This window comes from Oncorhynchus tshawytscha, linkage group LG23, assembly GCF_018296145.1.
Source record: "Oncorhynchus tshawytscha isolate Ot180627B linkage group LG23, Otsh_v2.0, whole genome shotgun sequence".
Lineage (NCBI taxonomy): Eukaryota > Metazoa > Chordata > Actinopteri > Salmoniformes > Salmonidae > Oncorhynchus > Oncorhynchus tshawytscha.
The window spans coordinates 6,695,004-6,715,951 of NC_056451.1; the positions used below are offsets into that span (position 1 = coordinate 6,695,004).

The 20,948-nt window shown below is 41.7% G+C and overlaps 1 pseudogene; it reads left to right on the forward strand.

The window, feature by feature from the left end:
• The first annotated feature begins 2,280 nt into the window (after nt 1–2,280).
• On the forward strand, nt 2,281–10,518 carry LOC112222573 (annotated as a pseudogene).
• The last annotated feature ends 10,430 nt before the right edge of the window (nt 10,519–20,948 follow it).

The window sequence follows — 20,948 nt, forward strand, 5'->3', positions numbered from 1 at the left end:
TTGGTGAGTGAGTTTGAGAAACTCCAATTAGGAAATTGAATCTCCCTGTTCAACTTTGTGGATATGTCAAATTATTTACTTATTGGTAATTGAATATGATTTAGTGTATTATATCATCAGTATTTGTATCTAATTTGATATGTTTTGAAGCCAACCTGATGCCATGACCTCTTCAGTTTTAATGTGTAACGGCTTGCTTTAGGTGAAGTAGAGGCGGACCAAAATGCAGCGTGGTGGTTATTCATGTTCTTTAATTTATAAAGACACTACACATGAGATAACTGACAAAAACAACAAACATGAGAAAACCTGAAATCAAATCAAATTTATTTATATAGCCCTTCATACATCAGCTGATATCTCAAAGTGCTGTACAGAAACCCAGCCTAAAACCCCAAACAGTACGCAATGCAGGTGTAGAACAGTCCTATCTGGTACAAAGACAGGAACAATCACCCACAAACACACAGTGAAACCCAGGCTACCTAAGTATGATTCTCAATCAGAGACAACTAATGACACCTGCCTCTGATTGAGAACCATACTAGGCCGAAACATAGAAATACCCCAAAACATAGAAAAACAAACATAGACTACCCACCGAACTCACGCCCTGACCATACTAAATAAATACAAAACAAAGGAAATAAAGGTCAGAACGTGACATAATGTAACAATTATACAACAATTTTGGCACTACTAGCTGATCTGCCCTCATACTACTTATACTCTTTTGGAATATTAATGGGAAAAAACTATATCTCTCATTCTGGGACAGGTGTAACATGTTTATGTGCTGTGAATATACGCTAATGACGATGTAAAAGAGATTCTTTTCCTCTTTCTGACCTTTTGTTTTTATGACAAATTATTACTGATTGTGAGGTCTACTGTCTCAGGTCACGTTCCAGCAGAGAATATACCTCTAATGGAAAATTAAAGGACAGATTGTCAAATAAGGATTTGTACATATCTCTGATCTGTTCACCACATTAACTAAAAGTACAATTGAAGATTTGCAGAGAAATAGTCATAGCTTTAACTTTGTTACCCTGTTAGAGGATATTGCCTAATTGAGAAAGAGCGACTTTTGTAACATTTACCACAATGGCTTAAGAGAAGAACATGTTTAAGGAGAGACAGAGGAACGAGGTATAGAACATGTTGAGATGTTGTTCTTGATTCTATTCTATCTTTATCACACATCCATTACACAACAAAGGGTGTCAAAATCACTCTGAAACAGTAAGATGCTTTTGTGAGAATAATGTGCCAGTATAGGTAGTTTGGGAAACAACCTTTTAGGTCACAAAAGTCCACCCCATAAATGACATTATAAAATCCAAAATCCAATCAAATCCAAAATCCATGGTTATAGGCATTCCATAGAATAACCATGGCATCTAAAGGTACTCAAACATTTACATAAATGAAGCTTGTTTATTGAACATTCTGACATTTGTATTACACTGATAAGTTAGACTAGATGGAACATATATCATAACCCTGCTTCCCTTGAATGGAAAATAGGAAATTGGCATTCTCATTTGTGTTCAAATGTAATAACTTTTTTTCTGTCCATCTTGCTCTAGGTCTCTCGTTCTCCCACACTCTCTGTCTGTCACTCACTCTCTCTCTGTCACTTTCTCTTTCTCTCAAGGCAGCAAGGCACATTTAGGAGCCGAAGGCAATTAGCGCCCTGCAATAATAATTAGGCGAAATACTGCAAAGGAGGAAGAGTGAAGTGGAGGCCTTTATGCAGACAGCTGATAAGCAGTAAATAGAAGAAGTTTTCAGTGGCCTCGCATCATGCATCCACTACATAGGGTGCGTCCCAAATGTAGAGTGTACCTGAATTACAACCCAGCAGCCCCCAGTCAACTCCCAGAAGGGGACAGTCCCACATGACAGACAGGAAATAACCATCCTCTCTTTTTCCTCACAGAACATATGTAAGAACATACACAAGCATGACCTGAGGGAATCAGCTGATGGCCACCTTGCCATTGGTGACTGGTGCACTCATCTTTAGACTTTAGAATCAAAGTCTTTAAGTAATTAACACATTTCCTATGACTGTGGAATTGTGAGTATACCAGTGTTTGTTTGCTTGTTTGTTATAGACAGCTGTCTAATCTTTTTTTCCCCTCGTGTCAGTTGTGTATGATGCATCTTCTCTCATGTCAGCTTGTAGTGTCAAACAGTATGTTCAACAGTATGTTCAGGTTAGAAAAAATATAGTCATTATCGTTTCCATTGCTATTTATACACTGTTGTCCATCAATAACAGCCCCGGAATTTCAAATGTTGTTTTGATTCCATTGAATGCAATGTACTTTCACCCTTCTTCAAAATCAGTCATTTCACATCTTCCCCTCTCACAGGTTTGTATCACCATGGCATCAGCCTGGATTACAATGTTTGCCACGCTGCTGCTGGCATTTGTGAATGGAGCGAAAGATGTGTGTGCCGTCTTTGTAATAAATAACCTTCTCTAAATGGCAACACCTTGCCAGCAGTAGCAAAGACAATAGAATAGACACTTCACATCCCAATGTATTAAAAATGTTGTTTTGAAATGTAAATCTTGAAAATATCAATGTAATTTGAGTTTCACTGAGACATGGGAATATAGGCAAGAAATATGGAGCTGTATCTCACAATAAGTCATTTATTTGGTGGCTTAAAGAGCCCTTTTCCCACCTCCCTCAATGTTGCTGATGAATTGATCTGCTCTTGGCTCTCTTTCCTTTCCTGACAGAGGTTCACACATCTCCATCTGTGCGGGTACACACTTCCACCCCTGTGGTGGCCTTGGGGTCACCGGTGACTGCCTGTTGCGTCATCAGAGATGACTGCCCCCTCATAAAGGGACAAGCCGTTCACATTGTCTGGCACCTCAACCAACTCCTTATTCCCAGCAGTTCTGCAGCAGCCAATGAGAGTGGTAGAAACACTGCAGCGGCCAATGAAAGTGGTTGGATCTCCACAGTTTTATATTCTGTGGCCAATCAGTGGCTGGAACTCAAGTGTTTATACCTAGCTTCACGGACACCAGTGGATATCTCACGTGCTGTGTTTCTTTCTTTGTTTCTTTGTTTGTTTATCCCTGTTCAGTGGTGTGCTGTATGTATAGTCTACCATAACTCCATTATCATTCATAGTAAGGGATATTCCTTACCCCACATAAAAAGATTACAGATGGGGCCCATGGTAAAGAATTACATTTCTTTATTTTATAAAAAAAATGTAAATGTTGGAATGAAAAAATGCAGGTCTGTCTTGCAGTGCCACACCTCCCTGAGAAATCCACTCCTCCCTTAGAAATCTAAGTATACTGAACATAAAATAAGAATAAATTCAAATGTTGTTAAAGGTAGACTCAGCGGATATTGAGATGCAAGACTTCGCTCTAACACAGTCACACACAGTATCTGCGCATGTGCACGGGTTTGCCTCACGCTGTTACAGCGTGGTAGCCACAGGACCAGAACAGCTGTGAAGTTGAGCCTCTTAGTTATTGCAGAAATTGACCCACAATGCTATTTACTTTCTGCATCTACTTCATGTCACTGAGTCTACCTTTACATGTTTTAAACATACGCTTCACCTCAGATAAAGAATAAACACCTGAACTGATAAAAACAGTTCTGTAATGTAGTTCTGAAGATTTTATCATTTGCTGTTCCAAAATCAAATTAATTGTAATTTTAAAGCTCTTTTTACATCAGCAGATGTCACAAAGTGCTTATACAGAAACCCATTCTAAAACCCCAAAACAGCATGCAATAAGATGTAGAAGCACGGTGGCTAAGAAAAGCTCCCTAAAAAGGCAGGAACCCCCCAGGCTCTGAGGAGTGAGCGCTAACTAACTTTAACATTGTTATGCTCACCCCAATAATTGTTATTTCTATAGTTCCACCCCCAGCACCATAAAACCTTAGCTGCCTGACTAACCTTACAAAACTGGAAACCCTCTCATGCCAATGGGACCCAGGACAGGACACCCACCTGCCCACACAGTACCCTCTTTACACTGAGATCAGGTAACAAGTGGCTATTGGTGGAGAACAAGTGAATATGTTGTATTTTTTTAAATATACATTTACATGTCAAATGTATATTGTAATTACGATGCTATTTATGAAATGCTTTCTTGGACAATCTAGCTACTTTGCCCCTTAGGGCCACTGTACTATAAATGCCTGCATATGTGTGGTGGTTATCCAAAGAGAACCTGTTTAGATGTTACTTCAAAGATACTTTCTGTGGCAACCTACTAATATCACTATGCATAGGTGTGGAGGTTATCCAAAGAACTTAAAGTGGAAGATGCATAACTGTTATTTGCTCAAGAAGTTGTATTTTTTCTTAATCTAAACAGGGATTTACCAGAGAGCAACACTTACGTGATGCCGCCAGTGGTACATCACTAAAGTATACCACGTACTGGTTTTGTTCTCTTCTCAGAGATAGAAATAAATGTCAAGGTGGTGAATGCCTTGGGTCAAGCTACCTCAACACCTTTGCTTCTGGAGCCAATGGAGTCAGGTAAGGAAGTAGTGATTTGGGCTGTGATTTACAGGATATGGTGTCCATATTAGGACAGCCTCAGTCACACGGACTTGGTGTCACTTAATACAGACACTGTAAAGACAGTTATTCTGAAGCTCACTGTATTCTTTAAACCTAAAAGACAGAACCTTATGTTCAAGTACTTTGTGGCATTGTATTGAGATGAAGCTATTCACATCATAGGGGTTCTAATATAACTCTCATTATGCAGCCAAGTTTGACCGTCCAACAGTTCTGAAGGTCCAAGCAGAGCCAAAAAGATATGGCTGCCTGAGGCTCAGCTGGGGTCTCTCTGAACAGCAAGCGTAGGTGACCATTGTGACCTTGGAGGTGCGACTGAAAACAGCAAACAGCAAGCAGTGGAGTGAAGAACCAGTAAGAGAATGTCCATTTCCTAAGTGTCCACATACTGCAACCGTTTGAACAAAAATGATTTGGATTAAACAACATTAACAATAAATGATCATACCAACTGTACTAGGTAACCATAAAAATGATTACATTACTGTGTGTGTGTGTGTGCATGTGTGTTAGGTCCCAGTGCCCCACTTAATGCGCCAGAGAACCATGGAGGTGTGTCGTCTGCTCCACGGGACAGAGTACCACATCCAGATATGGGTCGGGTATCACCAGAGTCCATGGAGCGAATGGAGTAACAGCAATACTGCAGTTACGCTTGAGAGGGGTATGTCCTGCATCAGTTCTGTTTAATGTAATGACATTTATCACTCCCATGGTACAAATCTTTTAATCTATTTCTTATTCTTCCATTCATTGGGCTTGCTTTTCACTCTATGCTAATGAAATGTCCCACATTTTCTAGCCCACTTTTTACAGCTCTGGTAGAATGTATGTATTGACTATGTATTTTACTAGCTCTTTGGTAGTGAATTTCTAGCCTACACCTGTCGAGTCTGGAAGAATTCTCCTCTTCTCCTCACACAACTGAGAGGCACAGACATTTGATGAGTTTCTAAATGGCCACTTCTGCTTCTTTTCAGCTCCCACCGGACCACTCGACTCTTGGATGAAGGTATCTAGGGAGCAGAGGCAAAAGCTTCTCGGTGTATACTTGTTTTGGAAGGTAAGAACAACACACAGAACACACTCAAACTTGACACGTCACAAACTTGAATATTTCCTGTGATAGTGGTACACAACTTGCCTTTCCTTCTTCATCTCCTTTCTTCCTTTTGTAGCCATCGAAGCAGTTCCATGCCAATGGCAAGATCCTGTCCTGTGTTGTCTCACGCCAGAGACAACCCATGACAAAGGGACAGTTGTGCGTCACATTGGATAGCCACTGTGTTTTCCAGCTTGCCAGGGGGGCAAGGAAAGTGTTCCTCAGTGCTGGGAATGCTGCAGGGACATCCAGCCCCTACTGAGGTGGAGGTGTTTCAACACAGAGGTAAAGCTTTATTATTAGTTAGATTGAGTAAAATATCTCTTTATACACAATCTTTTAGCATTTTGTTCATTAGTCCACTGTCCACTGTAAAATCCCAATAGTATGTCAGTAGTACATTTTTCAAGATAGAGCACTTTCAGTACAGGGTGAAAACTAAATATCCCTGTTGCTGAATTCCAAATCAACCCTTACCACTCCTGTAGATCTGAGAGGATTGCATATACTGTACCTGTATATCAGCATTATGGTAATAGCTTCATCTGATTGGTTGGGTGGAAATGTCAACATGTTTCTTCCACCTATGCATTTCTCTGATCTAGGCTAGGGGTCAATTCAGAAATCAGAATTTATGTATAAGCAGAAGGTGTTCTGTGTGTTATGTCAGCATCCCAAACACCCTATTCCCTATATAGTGCACTACTTTTGAGTCCTATGTGCACTTTACAGGGAATATGATGTCATTTGGGACTCAATCTGTGTCTTTAAGCTTACCTGTGACATATTGTGTGGTAAATATCTGCATCTGTCCCCAGTTCTGGCAGCAGTCTCTGACGTCAATGTCCTTCCTCATGATGAGAGATCACTACTGGTCCAGTGGACAAGCATACATTCATCCAGTGTCACAGGCTATGTGGTGGAGTGGAGGCCATTGTGGAAAATGGACCCTTCCCTCATCTTGTTTGACCACATTGACAGGAATCAATCCAGCACTCTTTTATCAGATATGGTTTATGTAAGTTATAAGGTATTCATACATACTGTGGTTTCATTCACCTGTCATGTCTCTAGTTCTGTGTTAGAAGTTTGTTGGAGGACTATGTACTTCTTTTATATGCAATTCTCCTGGCTGCACAATGTTCTCTAGTTTGTTGTTTGGGTTGATTTGTGCAGACTTTCTCTTTGCAGGATTTGTCCACATGCTATGAGCTTAAGGACTTGGATCCACTCTTATCTCTTTCTTCTTGTCTACAGAGAGCATCGAGCCATACAATCCCTATGGGATCTCTGTATATCCTAGGTATAAGGACGGAATTGGCCTTCCTCAAACCGTCGAGGCGTACTCTAGACAAAATGGTGAGTCGGTAAACACTAACCCTTACACCTTGGACTTTGTAAGATCTTTACAATATCAAAGGAGGTGTTGCAGGCTTCCTTTGAGTCAATGAGGTGCGAATCAGCTGCAAAACATACTGATGAAAGGTGGTACAATGCTTCCCTCTATTGGAGACATAGAGCAAATTACACCTCCGCAACCTGCTTCCACCATTTACTATAAGCTTAATCTATTCTATTTATATCAAACTCCTACATTATAGCTCTTTGTCAGCATGACAATACCAACAAATTAGAACACTATTAGGTTTATGACATTATATAATTGATATGGTAATCGCCACTTTTTTCATTGCCATTTAATCCATATAGTCCTCAATGTTCTCTATTGTTTCTGGCAGCCCCATCTGCCTCCCCAAATCTGAGGGTGCGGGAGACATTCTCGTATTGAGCTTACCTGGGAGGAAACTCCGCTATGCCAGAGGAATGGGATCGTGCGGAGCTACCAGGTCTTCTACTGGGATGAGCAGGAAAACACCAAAGGTGGAAAGATGCTTATTGCGATGCTGTTGATGATACAGCTATAGATGACTGACAGTTCATGCAAAAGCCTTATTTTGCCAGGCTGTCATTGTAAATAAGTATTTAGTCACACTGTATATGGATAGTCTAGACGCTCTACAGATGCTCATACGATCAACAAACTTGCTGTTGATAAGCAACTGCTTTCTAAGGTTGTGGTTAGGTTTAGAATAAGGGTTAGGGTTACATTTAGGGTTAGGATCATGGTTAAGGTTAGGGTTAGGATCATGGTTAAGGTTTTTATTTTTTATTTTATTTCACCTTTATTTAACCAGGTAGGCTAGTTGAGAACAAGTTCTCATTTGCAACTGCGACCTGGCCAAGATAAAGCATAGCAGTGTGAGCAGACAACACAGAGTTACACATGGAATAAACAATTAACAAGTCAATAACACAGTAGAAAACAAAGGGGGGAGTCTATATATAATGTGTGCAAAAGGCATGAGGAGGTAGGCGAATAATTACAATTTTGCAGATTAACACTGGAGTGATAAATGATCAGATGGTCATGTACAGGTAGAGATATTGGTGTGCAAAAGAGCAGAAAAGTAAATAAATAAAAACAGTATGGGGATGAGGTAGGTGAAAATGGGTGGGCTATTTACCAATAGACTATGTACAGCTGCAGCGATCGGTTAGCTGCTCAGATAGCTGATGTTTGAAGTTGGTGAGGGAGATAAAAGTCTCCAACTTCAGCGATTTTTGCAATTCGTTCCAGTCACAGGCAGCAGAGTACTGGAACGAAAGGCGGCCAAATGAGGTGTTGGCTTTAGGGATGATCAGTGAGATACACCTGCTGGAGCGCGTGCTACGGATGGGTGTTGCCATCGTGACCAGTGAACTGAGATAAGGCGGAGCTTTACCTAGCATGGACTTGTAGATGACCTGGAGCCAGTGGGTCTGGCGACGAATATGTAACGAGGGCCAGCCGACTAGAGCATACAGGTCGCAGTGGTGGGTGGTATAAGGTGCTTTAGTGACAAAACGGATGGCACTGTGATAGACTGCATCCAGTTTGCTGAGTAGAGTGTTGGAAGCCATTTTGTAGATGACATCGCCGAAGTTGAGGATCGGTAGGATAGTCAGTTTTACTAGGGTAAGCTTGGCGGCGTGAGGTTAGGGTTAGGATAATGGTTAAGGTTAGGGTTAGGATAATGGTTAAGGTTAGGGTTAGGATAATGGTTAAGGTTAGTGTTAGGATAATGGTTAAGGTTAGTGTTAGGATAATGGTTAAGGTTAGGGTTAGGATAATGGTTATGGTTAGGATAATGGTTAAGGTTAGTGTTAGAGCTAGGGTTGAGGTTAGATAGTTAGTGGAGCATCTACAGATGGACTATCCAAATAAAGTGTTTCCAGTGTTTATTCCCAACTGACTCGCCTGGTTAAATAAATAAACATGTAATCTCAAACTGCAGTTGCTGTGTCCCTCTTTTACAGTTGTGACTGCTGAGCTGGGAAAGAGGAGGGTGGTTCTAAGAGAGCTCAACCCTTCCTCCTCATGCAAAGCCTTTGTTATGGTTAGCACAGGTGGCGGGAGTCTGAACGGGTCAGAGGTTACCCTCAAAGCTGAACCAATGGGTTGGTATTAGAATTTTGTCAATAAGAGTAAAGTGCTTTTAAATACAAGTCATTTGAGTCAGTGTTATTTGAGGACTAGTCTCGCTTGCCAAACTCATGGAGCTCCACCCTATGTGAGGTCAGATACCGTATCAGGAAATTGTCTGAAACATATGTCCTAAATCTAAATGCATATATTTTCAGATGCCTTTGCTATCATCTTGATAGTTATTTCCTCCGGTGGTGAGCTGTCATTGCTCATCATTATCTCAGTTCTGGCCTGCTTCTCAACACATGAACGGTGAGAACTCAACATTGACTTCATGTCAGTAAATACTTGTGTGTTTGTGCTATTTAAAAACAATACAAGTTTTTGTTCCCAGCTGAAGGTTGAAAATGTGCTTTTGGCCCAAGATCCACATGGAGCTGATGTTCTGGTGTTTTTACAGTCTTCTGTCCAACAATGAAAATGCAAATATATATATATATATATATATATATATTATTATATTATGTCTAAGCTTCTAAGGCAGGGAACCCCCAACTGCCGGCCCGTGTTTTTTTGCTCAAACTTGGGGAGTCAAATAAAACCAACCGTGGCCCAAATTTGGCACACGGGCCGCCAGTTGGGGGATCCCTGCCTTAGAAGCTTAGACATAATATAATAATATATATATATATATATATATATATATTTGCATTTTCATTGTTGGACATAAGACTGTAAAAACACCAGAACATCAGCTCCATGTGATTTTCATTTGGAAATCTTTTCCCAAGTATTCCCATGCACAGGGGTGCAACTTTCACTGGGGACAGGAGGGTCATGTCCCCCCCACATTCTGAAATATCATTTTTGTCCCCCCCCAATTCTATTATTGCAATGTGATACAAAAGAGTGGCTGCGGTGGACTTTAGGACCATGCGGATTCCTCTGAGCAGTTGGGAAGACACGTTTTTTTCAGTGCAATGTGAGGTTTTTTTTGTTTGGCAATGAAACGTCACTGATCTGTCAGTTTCCCTAGCTAATTATCTACTTTTCACACTGACACAGTAACAAACAGCTTATGCTTTAAATGCTTCACTGCCAGGATGCACAGTAGAGGTCTGTTATTGTACTTCGACTCACATTGGTTGAGCGCCCTCCACGCCATTCCATTATCAATATTTATTTACAGTCACTGTAGTAGACTACAGTCTAATTGGATTTAAGTTAATTTCATATTCAAGTTAACTGCCCTGTGATTCTCCGGCCATTTAGGCAGCATATTCTATTTCAGTTAGACCACACATACGAGGCACACTTGAACTCTCATGCCCAACTAGAAGAGGCAGGCTACTGAAGTTGAAGCAGCGAATTCTGAGTGTGTGAGTAATGCAAAAAATATGTCCTTTTAATACAGTAGGTAGACTAACGTTTCCAAATAAGCTTTGGGAGAACAACAATATTTTCATCCCAAAGTCATCTGTCTGACCGCCCGCTCCTGTCCGCAGCATGAAAAATGCTGACCGCGCCGCAATGATCTCTGTTGGTACCGCAGTTCCCGTGGGATGTAGCCCTCTAGTGCAGTCAGTACACAACACTAACCAGGATCAGACAGCCAGGGAAGACCCGTCTACGGAGCTCAGGAGAATTTTGCAGCATATTAACAATATCAGTGAATGATACAAAGTTCCATCTGGAATTGATGGGTAGACCTACAGTAGCTACAGGACAGCATTTAAAGCTTAAAGCTACACTCTGGGATCTGGTCATTTCAATTATTGAACCATTGATTCTATTCTTGGATAATATAATGTATAAATGTACACCAAGGTCATTGTTTGTCATGCCTCATTTTAAGAAGATCAGATGGTGACAGTGGACTCAGCAGGGTCAGGCAGCCAGGGAAGACCAGAATGTGACAGAGGTGAGGTACATTTTTGCAGATACACTTTATTCTCTCTGTGCAACAAACACTGGACAAGCCAGATGCTATTTTAAGGCAGTCTAACAAACCTCCAATGTTGATTTCCAAACTGTATCAAGGGTTGATAGAAGCTTTTCTCAATGACACAAAACATGTAAAACAAAGATGTGAGGAAAACCTGGTAGAAGCTATTGATGATGAATGGATACAGATATGTTTGAATGCCCAATCATGTCCCTATCATCTCAGACATAAATTGCTGCGGTTAACGAATGTACTGTACGTCGGTGAAACTGAATTACATGCACTAAGAAATGTCATTCGACTGCTGGAGGTGTAAAACACAAAAGGGGACATATTGAACCCTTCTATATAGGTATGTGTATGTATATATGTGTATATGTATACATATGTATATGGATATATCTGTTTACCAAAAAAAGATATGGGGTATTGGAAATGATACAGACAATTACATTGATGGAAGTAACAAGGCTGGCTGCATTCTGGCAAAGAGTATGTTATTTTATCTCAGCATGTCTACAGATTGTCATTTCTCCCTGTTTTTGTTTGCTTGGAAATGTTGATTCTGCAAACTGTTATCTGAAGGAACTGTGCAACCAAGCATTTATAGCGGCGAAGAAACGCAATAATGAATGTTTCACTAAGATCCTAAAGCTGAGTGGGGTGTGTTGGGTTGGGGCGCTGCAGGGCAGTGGACCCTTAGGGACAGGATGGGGCGACCCAGCTATATTGTGTGCAAGTAAAACTAGTTATTGTCACGAACCGGCTCAAAGCCCGTAACAAAAGGGAGACAACGTGGAGATAAGGCGTAACAAAATATATATTTATTAACTAAAGCAACTAAGGAAAATATACAATGGTGTGTGTAATCAGTAGTGTAAGTGAGTGTTTTGCATGCATGAATGTGATAATGCAGGGTGTTGAAAGATGTTGTCGCAAACAACCCAAAAACCACCAAGAAACACAACAAAATCCATAAAGGTGTCTGCATGGAGAGAGTCTCCTCCATGAATGGGGAAGTGGTGTATTTATCCTGGGAGACACCGGGCCCAGGTGTTTCCCATGTAGCTGACGACCCTCCCAACTCCGCCCACCAGCATCCTAATAAGGAAATAACAGAGAGAGAATACGGCAGACAGAGTGGGAGGGTCGTCACATTATTCAGTACTATTAGTCCTATGAGATGAATTATATGGAGGATTTTCTGATTATGTGTTTGAATGTATAGTTGAGGTATGTGTTTTTTTTGTTCTTGTTTCCAAACCTTTCCCTTGGGAATGAAAAAAAATGTAAGGAGTGAACTGTGAAGGAAATTGTGTTGGGAGAGAGTTGCGTTGTTGACTAGACAGGCTGCTCGGGCTGGCTGGTTGAAATTTGATATAGAGGACAACAAAGACATTTATTGTATTTTTTCAAGAGTACTTCATTTGTTAGGCTATTGGTTAAAGGTGCTGCACAATATTTATTATTGACTGACCTTTGATCTCATTCAGTCTTATTCATCACGTAACCTTTTCATGTGTGAGTTCCAGCGTGAGTTGCCCCAGCGTGAGTTGTTTTGTGCACGTGATGTCAGAATGCAGCCACTGTTCCAAAATGTGATAGTTACGCACAGGACAATTATCCCGCGCTTCCTGCTAATTATTTATAGGCTGTTTCAACTTGTGAATTTCAAATGATTTTCTAACAAGTTGTATTTTCTGAACAACAGTATGAATTGAGGTGTGTTCCGCCTCCTTATTGCCTCACATAGAAGTAGCCCATTTCACTGTTGCAGGCAATTTATGTTTGAGGCTTTACTGAGCTGGACAAACTTCTCTCTTCAGGAGAGCCCAAGGCCAAGCACTTTCCCAGTGTTTCTGCAGATCAAGCATGCAGACATCTGCGCAGTCTTGCACTAACTTTTTCCCTGTGGCATATTCTCTGGCTGGCGCTCGCATTGTTTGATGTTTTCCTTACAAATAATAACTTTGGATATGTGTGCATTCCTATCAAAGTAAGTACCTTATTTTCTGTATATCGTGTTGTTTCTACTCTAGCATACTGTATATATGTATGGAGCATAATGTATTTAGAGGATTTTTCATGTTTTCAAGTACTGGTGACAAATAATGCATTCTGATTATTGCATAGATTGTAATGGACACCTATGATGTGTGTACAATACTTTTTTGAAGGTTGCACTGATTATGATGAGCTAATGTTAAGCTATTTGCCAGTGGCGCCATGTTTGTTGACACTATACAATGCATTCTGGGTGTCATGTAAATGTAACATATACGCTGGGAGTCAGGAACCAGGTGCAGAAGGTGAGTTAAATAAAGAAATGATACCGATGACCCAACATGATAAGCGAGAGTAGTGAGAGAAAACAATACTACTTAATGACTGATGTCAACTGAGGGCTATATGAAGGGGAAGTAATCTCGGACAAAATGACCAGGTGTGCATAATGATGGGGAACAGGTGTGCGTAATAACAGTTGCCAGGACAGGTGGTTAGTAGGCCGACGATGTCGAGTACAGGAGGGAAGGGAGGAAGCAGGAGAGGGAGTGACAGTAAACATCATATTTATTTATTTTGCTCCTTTGCACCCCATTATTTTTATTTCTACTTTGCACATTCTTCCACTGCAAATCTACCATTCCAGAACTTGTTCTCAACTTGCCTACCTGGTTAAATAAAGGTGAAAAAAATCTGTCAGACCAAAAATGATATAATGAAGTGAAGGAATGGTTCACTCATCTTTCAAGTAAACTTCCCGGAAGTGAATGAAGGGAAGTGAATGATCATAGACGACACACCCCCTTCAACATGCATATGGAAAACAGACCAAACTCATCTTGTCTCCTTTTATTATCTTTGGTTGACTCTAAGAAAAAAAAAACATAGTGGCTCGCACCAACTACACATCTGCGGATTACTACAATTTTTAGAATGTGTTTTATTCAATTATTTTGATAAATGGTGAGCTCACCCGTGATGTGATGAATTGTAAATAGTAATTACTATTAGATCATTCATATTGTTGTTTCTGTCAGCTGAGAGTTAGCTAAATATGACCGCTTGTCAATCTTTGCTCAGTTATCTCTAGGACTAATGTAGCCTACATTTTCCAGTTTGGAAGATTGTGTTATACTACTGCTACTTCAGTGAACGTCTGAACGTTGCACCCAAAAATGAACTGGTTACTTTCAGGACAACTTAATAAAGTGCAAGCTATTAAAGGAGGTGGTCACCACTCCTCCGCTAATTAGTGAACCTCCACCCATAAAATGATTGATCTCTGACCTCAGCAGCGATACCAACCCTAATTATGCCATAAGCGAAAAAACAGCCGAAATTGCGAACGCTCTCCAAAATCAACCATCAAACACAGGCTTTGTGACGGTTCTCCCCAATTTTGCACTGATGTATCGCCATAAAAATGTGGCATCGGTCCAATACCACAGTGCACAGCTGAAGCACGTGCCAGACATGGCTAACATGAGGGGACAGGTGGAGAGAACTGAGCAACTTCTGACAAAAGCAGGAAATGAAAACATTCTGCTAGTCGAGGAACTGCGTTTGAAATCTGAACAATTGAAAGTAATTGCAAATACTTATGACGATGAACGAGCACAAACTCTTCAACAAAATCGTTGTCTCCAGGAACAACTCGATTTAGCCAAAACTAAATACGAGGTAGTCCACTCCAAACTAGATAAATCTGTTGAGTTATCTACAAACAGGAGCGCGCAATTTGATAACATGCAGGAAGTTTTGTTGAACGTTAGTCAGAGTAACACGGTTCTATTCAAAATTCTGCAGACCAAAGACAATCAATTAGTGAACACAATGACTAAGTTGGATGACAAATCAGCAGAACTCATTGAAGTCGCTGACCAAATGAATGATGAGAGAACTCGGGTGATGAAGATGGAAATCTTGATTTCTAAGCAAGAGGAAGAAATCTCATCACTGAATCTCTCGCTCCGTACTCAAGACCTCTATCTGCAAACCATGACAGATAAGTTTGAGACTGAAAGGAGCAAGTGTGACACTCACGTGTCCAAAATCAGTACTCTAAGCGCTCAAGTGGACTCTGCAATGCAGCAGAATACCACCCTTTAGTACCATCTGGAGGAAATCCAGAATGGTCATGCTCCACAGCGTGACTACCCATCCAAGCAACAGGAGCCCTGCACTCAAAGGAGTGAAGATGATAGGTTTCAGACATTGCCTCCATTAAGTGTCCCTCAGTCTTCTCCTCTTGGCCATTCGGCACTGAGTAATATGGCGCCTCTTGGCCAACAAAGCCAAAGCTTGGCTTCTCCTCTTGGCCTTTCGTCCCCACTTTCCCCACAGGATGAAGTCAACCCTCTCCGCCCGCTTGACGCGGAATACCTTGACAAAGTCGTCAAGAATTTCCCCACCTTTGACCCCGTCCCAGGTCAGCCAAACGATACTGAGACATTCCTAGCTGACATAGATGACGCGTTGGATGGCTACCCGAATGCTACGGGTTCTGACAGGGTTCACCTGTTGAAGCGAATGTCGAATAGACACGTGACAAGGTTCATTCGCCTACAACAGCAACACGTGCTAAATGACTACGCTAAACTTGCCACAGCTTTGAAATTAGAATTCAGTGGTTCTGCGACTCGCAAACACGATAGCTCACTGGCTAACATGGTCAAACAAGCTCGGAACGAACACCCACAAGCTTACTATCATAGGCTTTGTTCAGCTTACTTTGGCCTACTCACTGAAACAGGCATGGAAGTCCTGTTACCATTTAAACAAATGTTCCTGTCAAACATGTATCCTACCTTCATTACCTACGTGGGCCCTGCAGCCCACATTCACATGCCTATCTTACAACTCAGAGAGCTTGCAAGCACAGCTTTTGAGGCATCAAAAGCTCGCAACACTAAGAGCCCTGACCACTCGGTTTTGAAGTTTGACCAGGAGCACTCACTCCAGTTAGAGGGTGCACTATCAGGTATTGGAGCGTTAAGAGATGACGCACAACAACAGTTTCTACCACGAAACTATGATTCCAATAACCTCCGCGGTCGAAATAACTGTAAAGTACATCGCCATCAAAACGACTACCGCTACAATTGACCTGTTAATTACGTTCCTGCACCCAACCCACACAAAGTGTCAGAGCACAAGGGTAACAAAGGGTTGAAGGATGATAAAAACGCAGACCAAAGTTCCACTACATGAAGAACTAAAGCGAGAAACATTTGAGAAAAGGGTCAAAGATAAGTCACAAGGACTAGACAGGGAATTACCGGACACCAGGTCTGCAGGAAATAACACCCATAGCAAGGACGTTAAAATTCAATTCTCACTCAAGACCCTATCCAGGGCCCGCTTGATCAAGAAACAAGCCCACGGGCTTTGTCTATAGAATCTGATACAAAGGTTGCGAAGAAAAAGGTCAAACGCTTCATTAAAGCCAAGCCCTCTCATAATCGGAAAAGTTGATCTGCTTCCACCTTGAACAGAATTGACACATCACGTCGTTGCGAACGACCACTCCACTTTGTGGGGAATATGTCCACTAAACACGAATTGAAATGCCCATACCTGGAAACAGTCCTGGAGGACTGCTTAACTTGTCATGCGCTAATTGATTCGGGTGCAACAATATCACTCATCTCTCAAACATTGTTTGATGATCTAAAAGGGCTTTGAAGCCAACTAAACGTTGGTTAAAGGTGGAACAATGCAACACTATACTTCGAGGGGTCACTCAGACTACCTCGCCTCTCACAATGAGAGTCATGCTGAAACTACACTTCCAGGACATATCGCTCGTCCACCCTGTGTATGTTACCAGCCTCGAAACTGTACCCCTGCTACTTGGAGCAAACTTGATGGATCGGTTACTCCCATTGATGGATTGGAAAACCAACCAGGTATGGTCACAGGCTACAGTGCCTTCTCCACCGATCACACTGTCCTCCCCTAACGCTAGCTGCAACGCAGTCATTCACGAGGGGTATCTGTCGAAAGCACCCCTTGGGAAAAAGACGTTTAGAAAACACTTGGTGCAGAATCCGATCCAAAGAGATATTACAATACCTCGACACATTCCATCAGCCAATCTGATTGACAATTCTTTTCATGATTTCGAGCCAGCTGTCTCTGTGAATGAGCAACTTCCCTCCTCCTTGCAGTCGTGCAATACGGTAGTTGAGATGAACTTCTCTTGCCCTTCGGACACTTCCGCAAACACTGCGGCCATCTCAGCAAGAAAAACATTGATGCGCAGAGTATACTCTGCTTCCGATGACACACCTTCCGCTTTGTGGGGCACTATCAACCCTTACAATGACACTAATGGTGTCAGTCCAGCAACTGACCCGATGACTCCCATTGGTGAAACACTTTGCGATATCACAGACCGATATCCTCGTCTCAGTTTGCAGGTACTGAAGAGGTTGCCACACGCGGACGCGGTGGTGACTGACGGACCTCGACAGCCACTGAGGGTGTTGAAGCACAAACACCAGGAGATTTGGTTGAAAGGTTACAGCCACTCTCATAATAACGCGGCCACTGACAACTCGTACATAGGATCCAAACTTTTTGTCTGCACCTCGTATACCAACACCCCACGCTGGTGGGGGGGTCCCGAGACACAAAGGGGGCCCAGACCCATGATGAGCCTTATTGAGGTCGGTGGGGGGGTAGAGACTATGGACAACACCGTACGAGGCCGCCAGAGCATAAATCAAATCTAGTTGTAAACTCCCCTTTGAGAACAGTGAGGAGCAGACAGGCCCCTAGACGGGGATTATCTTAGAACACATCTAAGATAGTACTGAGGTGTACCACACTGGTCGTAAAGGAAATCCAGTGGACTTGTCCACCTCCAAAACAAATGGCAACAATAATCATTCCTTGCCATGTGTAGTAGTCACTACACGACAACTAGTAAAATGCTCTAATCATGTATTCCTGTAGGATAACATTTCAGAATAAATCGGTAGGACAACTGGACCCCTTGAGTACCAGTACCAATACCACAGTCAGTCCAGCAACACTCAGTAAGAGGATTAGTAACCTCACAAGTTAAATTGGTTTTGATAACAGCAACATAGGAGTTACTCAGAGTGCAACACGGGGAAGGGAATCTCCATTGCACTCTTCCAATGGTTACACATGCCACTAATAAATAGAACCCTCCATTCAGGAGAAAAGTTATTTGAGTCATGAACCACGATCACACCACGTACGACTGGTCTAATACTTGGAGTACTTCCGTCATGAGGTTAGCTCATCTGTGGATAACATAGCTATGAAGTAGACTTCTTCATACCTACCGCCACTACAATAGTGGAAGACAGTGACTGGTAGTAAAACTATTACAGACTCCCTCGACACTAATTCTGACTGACATCCAGGCATTGACCTGAAAATGACCTGACTACGTCAGACTCATTCTGAACAAGTTGTAATCTGCCAGGATACTTGGTTTCCTTCCCTTGACATGTGTGCTTGCGTAAGCATAAACTCACATGCACAACGGAACATCCAATTAGGATTTATGCGAGGATCACTTAAAGGTCCGAGCAAAATACCAGCCTTAGTAAAGTTGAACATTTATTTTGAGGCCTTTAACTCTACAGTTACAGCACTCACCAGTTTTCTTCTCAGAAGTCCATAGGTCATCCCTGTAGACTGCCCAAAACTAGTGCCTTACAGCTGTAGACTTATCATATAGTTATCAACTTAGGATAGTACCCTAAGCAACACCCCGCAAATTAGGAAAGCCCTAGATATGACATTAGACAATGCCATTATAGGGTCATTTTGCCAAGACTATGGACGTAGATAGAATACAGTCCAATTAGATGATTAAGGCGGCATAACTATATTTTGTTTTATTTATGCTTTCATTCATTTTGTTTAATTTTCTTCAGTACATAGAAAGTGATAGAGCCATAAACAACTTCCCCATACAACCATCAGTTAGTGCCACAATGCCGCTCATTTGGGAGGAAATGTAATGATATATTTCATGAGTGTGTGTGCGTTGTTAACATCTGCCTAAGTTACTGCCCAGATCTTCCAGTCTGGACGACCAGACGACGGGTCCGGAACGGCGATCCCAATCCGGACATCCACTGCCCGGCCATGGAGCGGACTTCTTCATTTGCAGACACCCTACCCGGGTCGACCACACCAGAGGGGGGACTGCAACAGCGATCACTAACTGGACATCTGCTGTCCAGCCATGGAATGGACTTCATTCGCAGAAACCCTACCCGGGTCGACCACCAGATGGGGACCACAACGATGTTCCACAACCAGGACAACCCACGGTCATTTTTATGTTGGTTTGCAACATGCAGGTTAATCGCAAGATTGAACCCAACATGGGGGGACTGTCATAACGTTGGACTGGGGGTAGGTTTCTGACAGTCATAAATACCTCTTCCCCCCTTTTTCCTCTCTCTAACCTACTGATGTTACATTAGCAAACCCCTTGGTTAACATAGAGATTCTGGGAACATCAGAAGGTGGGGGGAAATGAAATATATTCTGGTAATCCGATTGAACATATGCGGTGGTACTTAATGAATATGATGTCAGTTCGGTTGTCATCTGAGACATTCTCATCAATGTTAAGATGACACAAACTCTACAGTGGAAAGTCTACACATCGGAGTTATCGGATTCACATGAAATTGTTGTTCAATTTAAATGTTTGAATATTAAATTATTTGTGATGGGATGAAATGTGATTTTAGCTTCTAAAATGTGAGATTTGGGTTTTCATAAGGTTAGGGCTCTGCTCAGTCAGTGGCCCGCCCCTGTGAAGGGACATGAACTATAAAACTTTTTAAACACGCCCTCCTCTCCCTTCCTATATAAAGCCTTGACAACAATATAACCTCCAGTTCCGAGGATGTGAGGACGATGGTCTGATGTCAGAATGGTTCAGATAATAACTACAGAACGAAGCCAACATCAGCGTGAGCTTTGGTTGCGAATGGTATGAACTTTGGACTCTTATTCACTACAGAAGTGATACCTCCTAGTCGTTGAGTTAGCAACAGCAGCTGAAAACGAGGGTTAGGAAGGAACAGACAGAGTATCCCGTCTATCACACAACGACGTTACTACAGCGTATCCAATTGACCACAAGAGACATTCTTGAAAGGACAAAGGACTCGGTTTGGCAACACGGTCTTCCATCTACCACCAACCTACTGAAGCGCAGCTCAGAGTAAATATTTATTGCATTTTCCTTTTCCAAATGGGCGGTAATTTAGAATGCATAAGATACTGTATTTACGATAGCACAGCTTCTTCCTTTGTTACTCAGTCTTCCCGCTCTTTCACTCAAACCCAGCCCCTTTTCTTTTGTGTAATAAGCTGTCATATCTTAACCGCAAGCTAGGGACGTTTTCCTTTATGACGTAATTTGTAATCAAGTTATGATTAATTATGTGTATGTGTAATTCTGTGTGATTAGTTAGGTATTTAGTAAATAAATAATTAAACCCAATTTTGTATTGCTGATTCAACTTGTTAGCCAGGGTTCGTGAAGATAACCAAGAATTTACAACTTTCAGATGAGACTGAATTAAGGTGAAGATTAATATTGACTGCTATTGCTGTAAAATATTACTAGGTCTTTAAGAGTTTATTCGGAAGTTAACAGCTCTATAAATTTTCTTTCGTAATGCTCTGACTCTCTAGTTAATTACATTTACATGATTTGCTCAATCAGGTAATATTAATTACGGATAAATTATTTTATAGAATAGCATGTCATATCACTTAATCCGGCATAGCCAAAGACACGACACTGGTATGGCAACTGCTCAGCC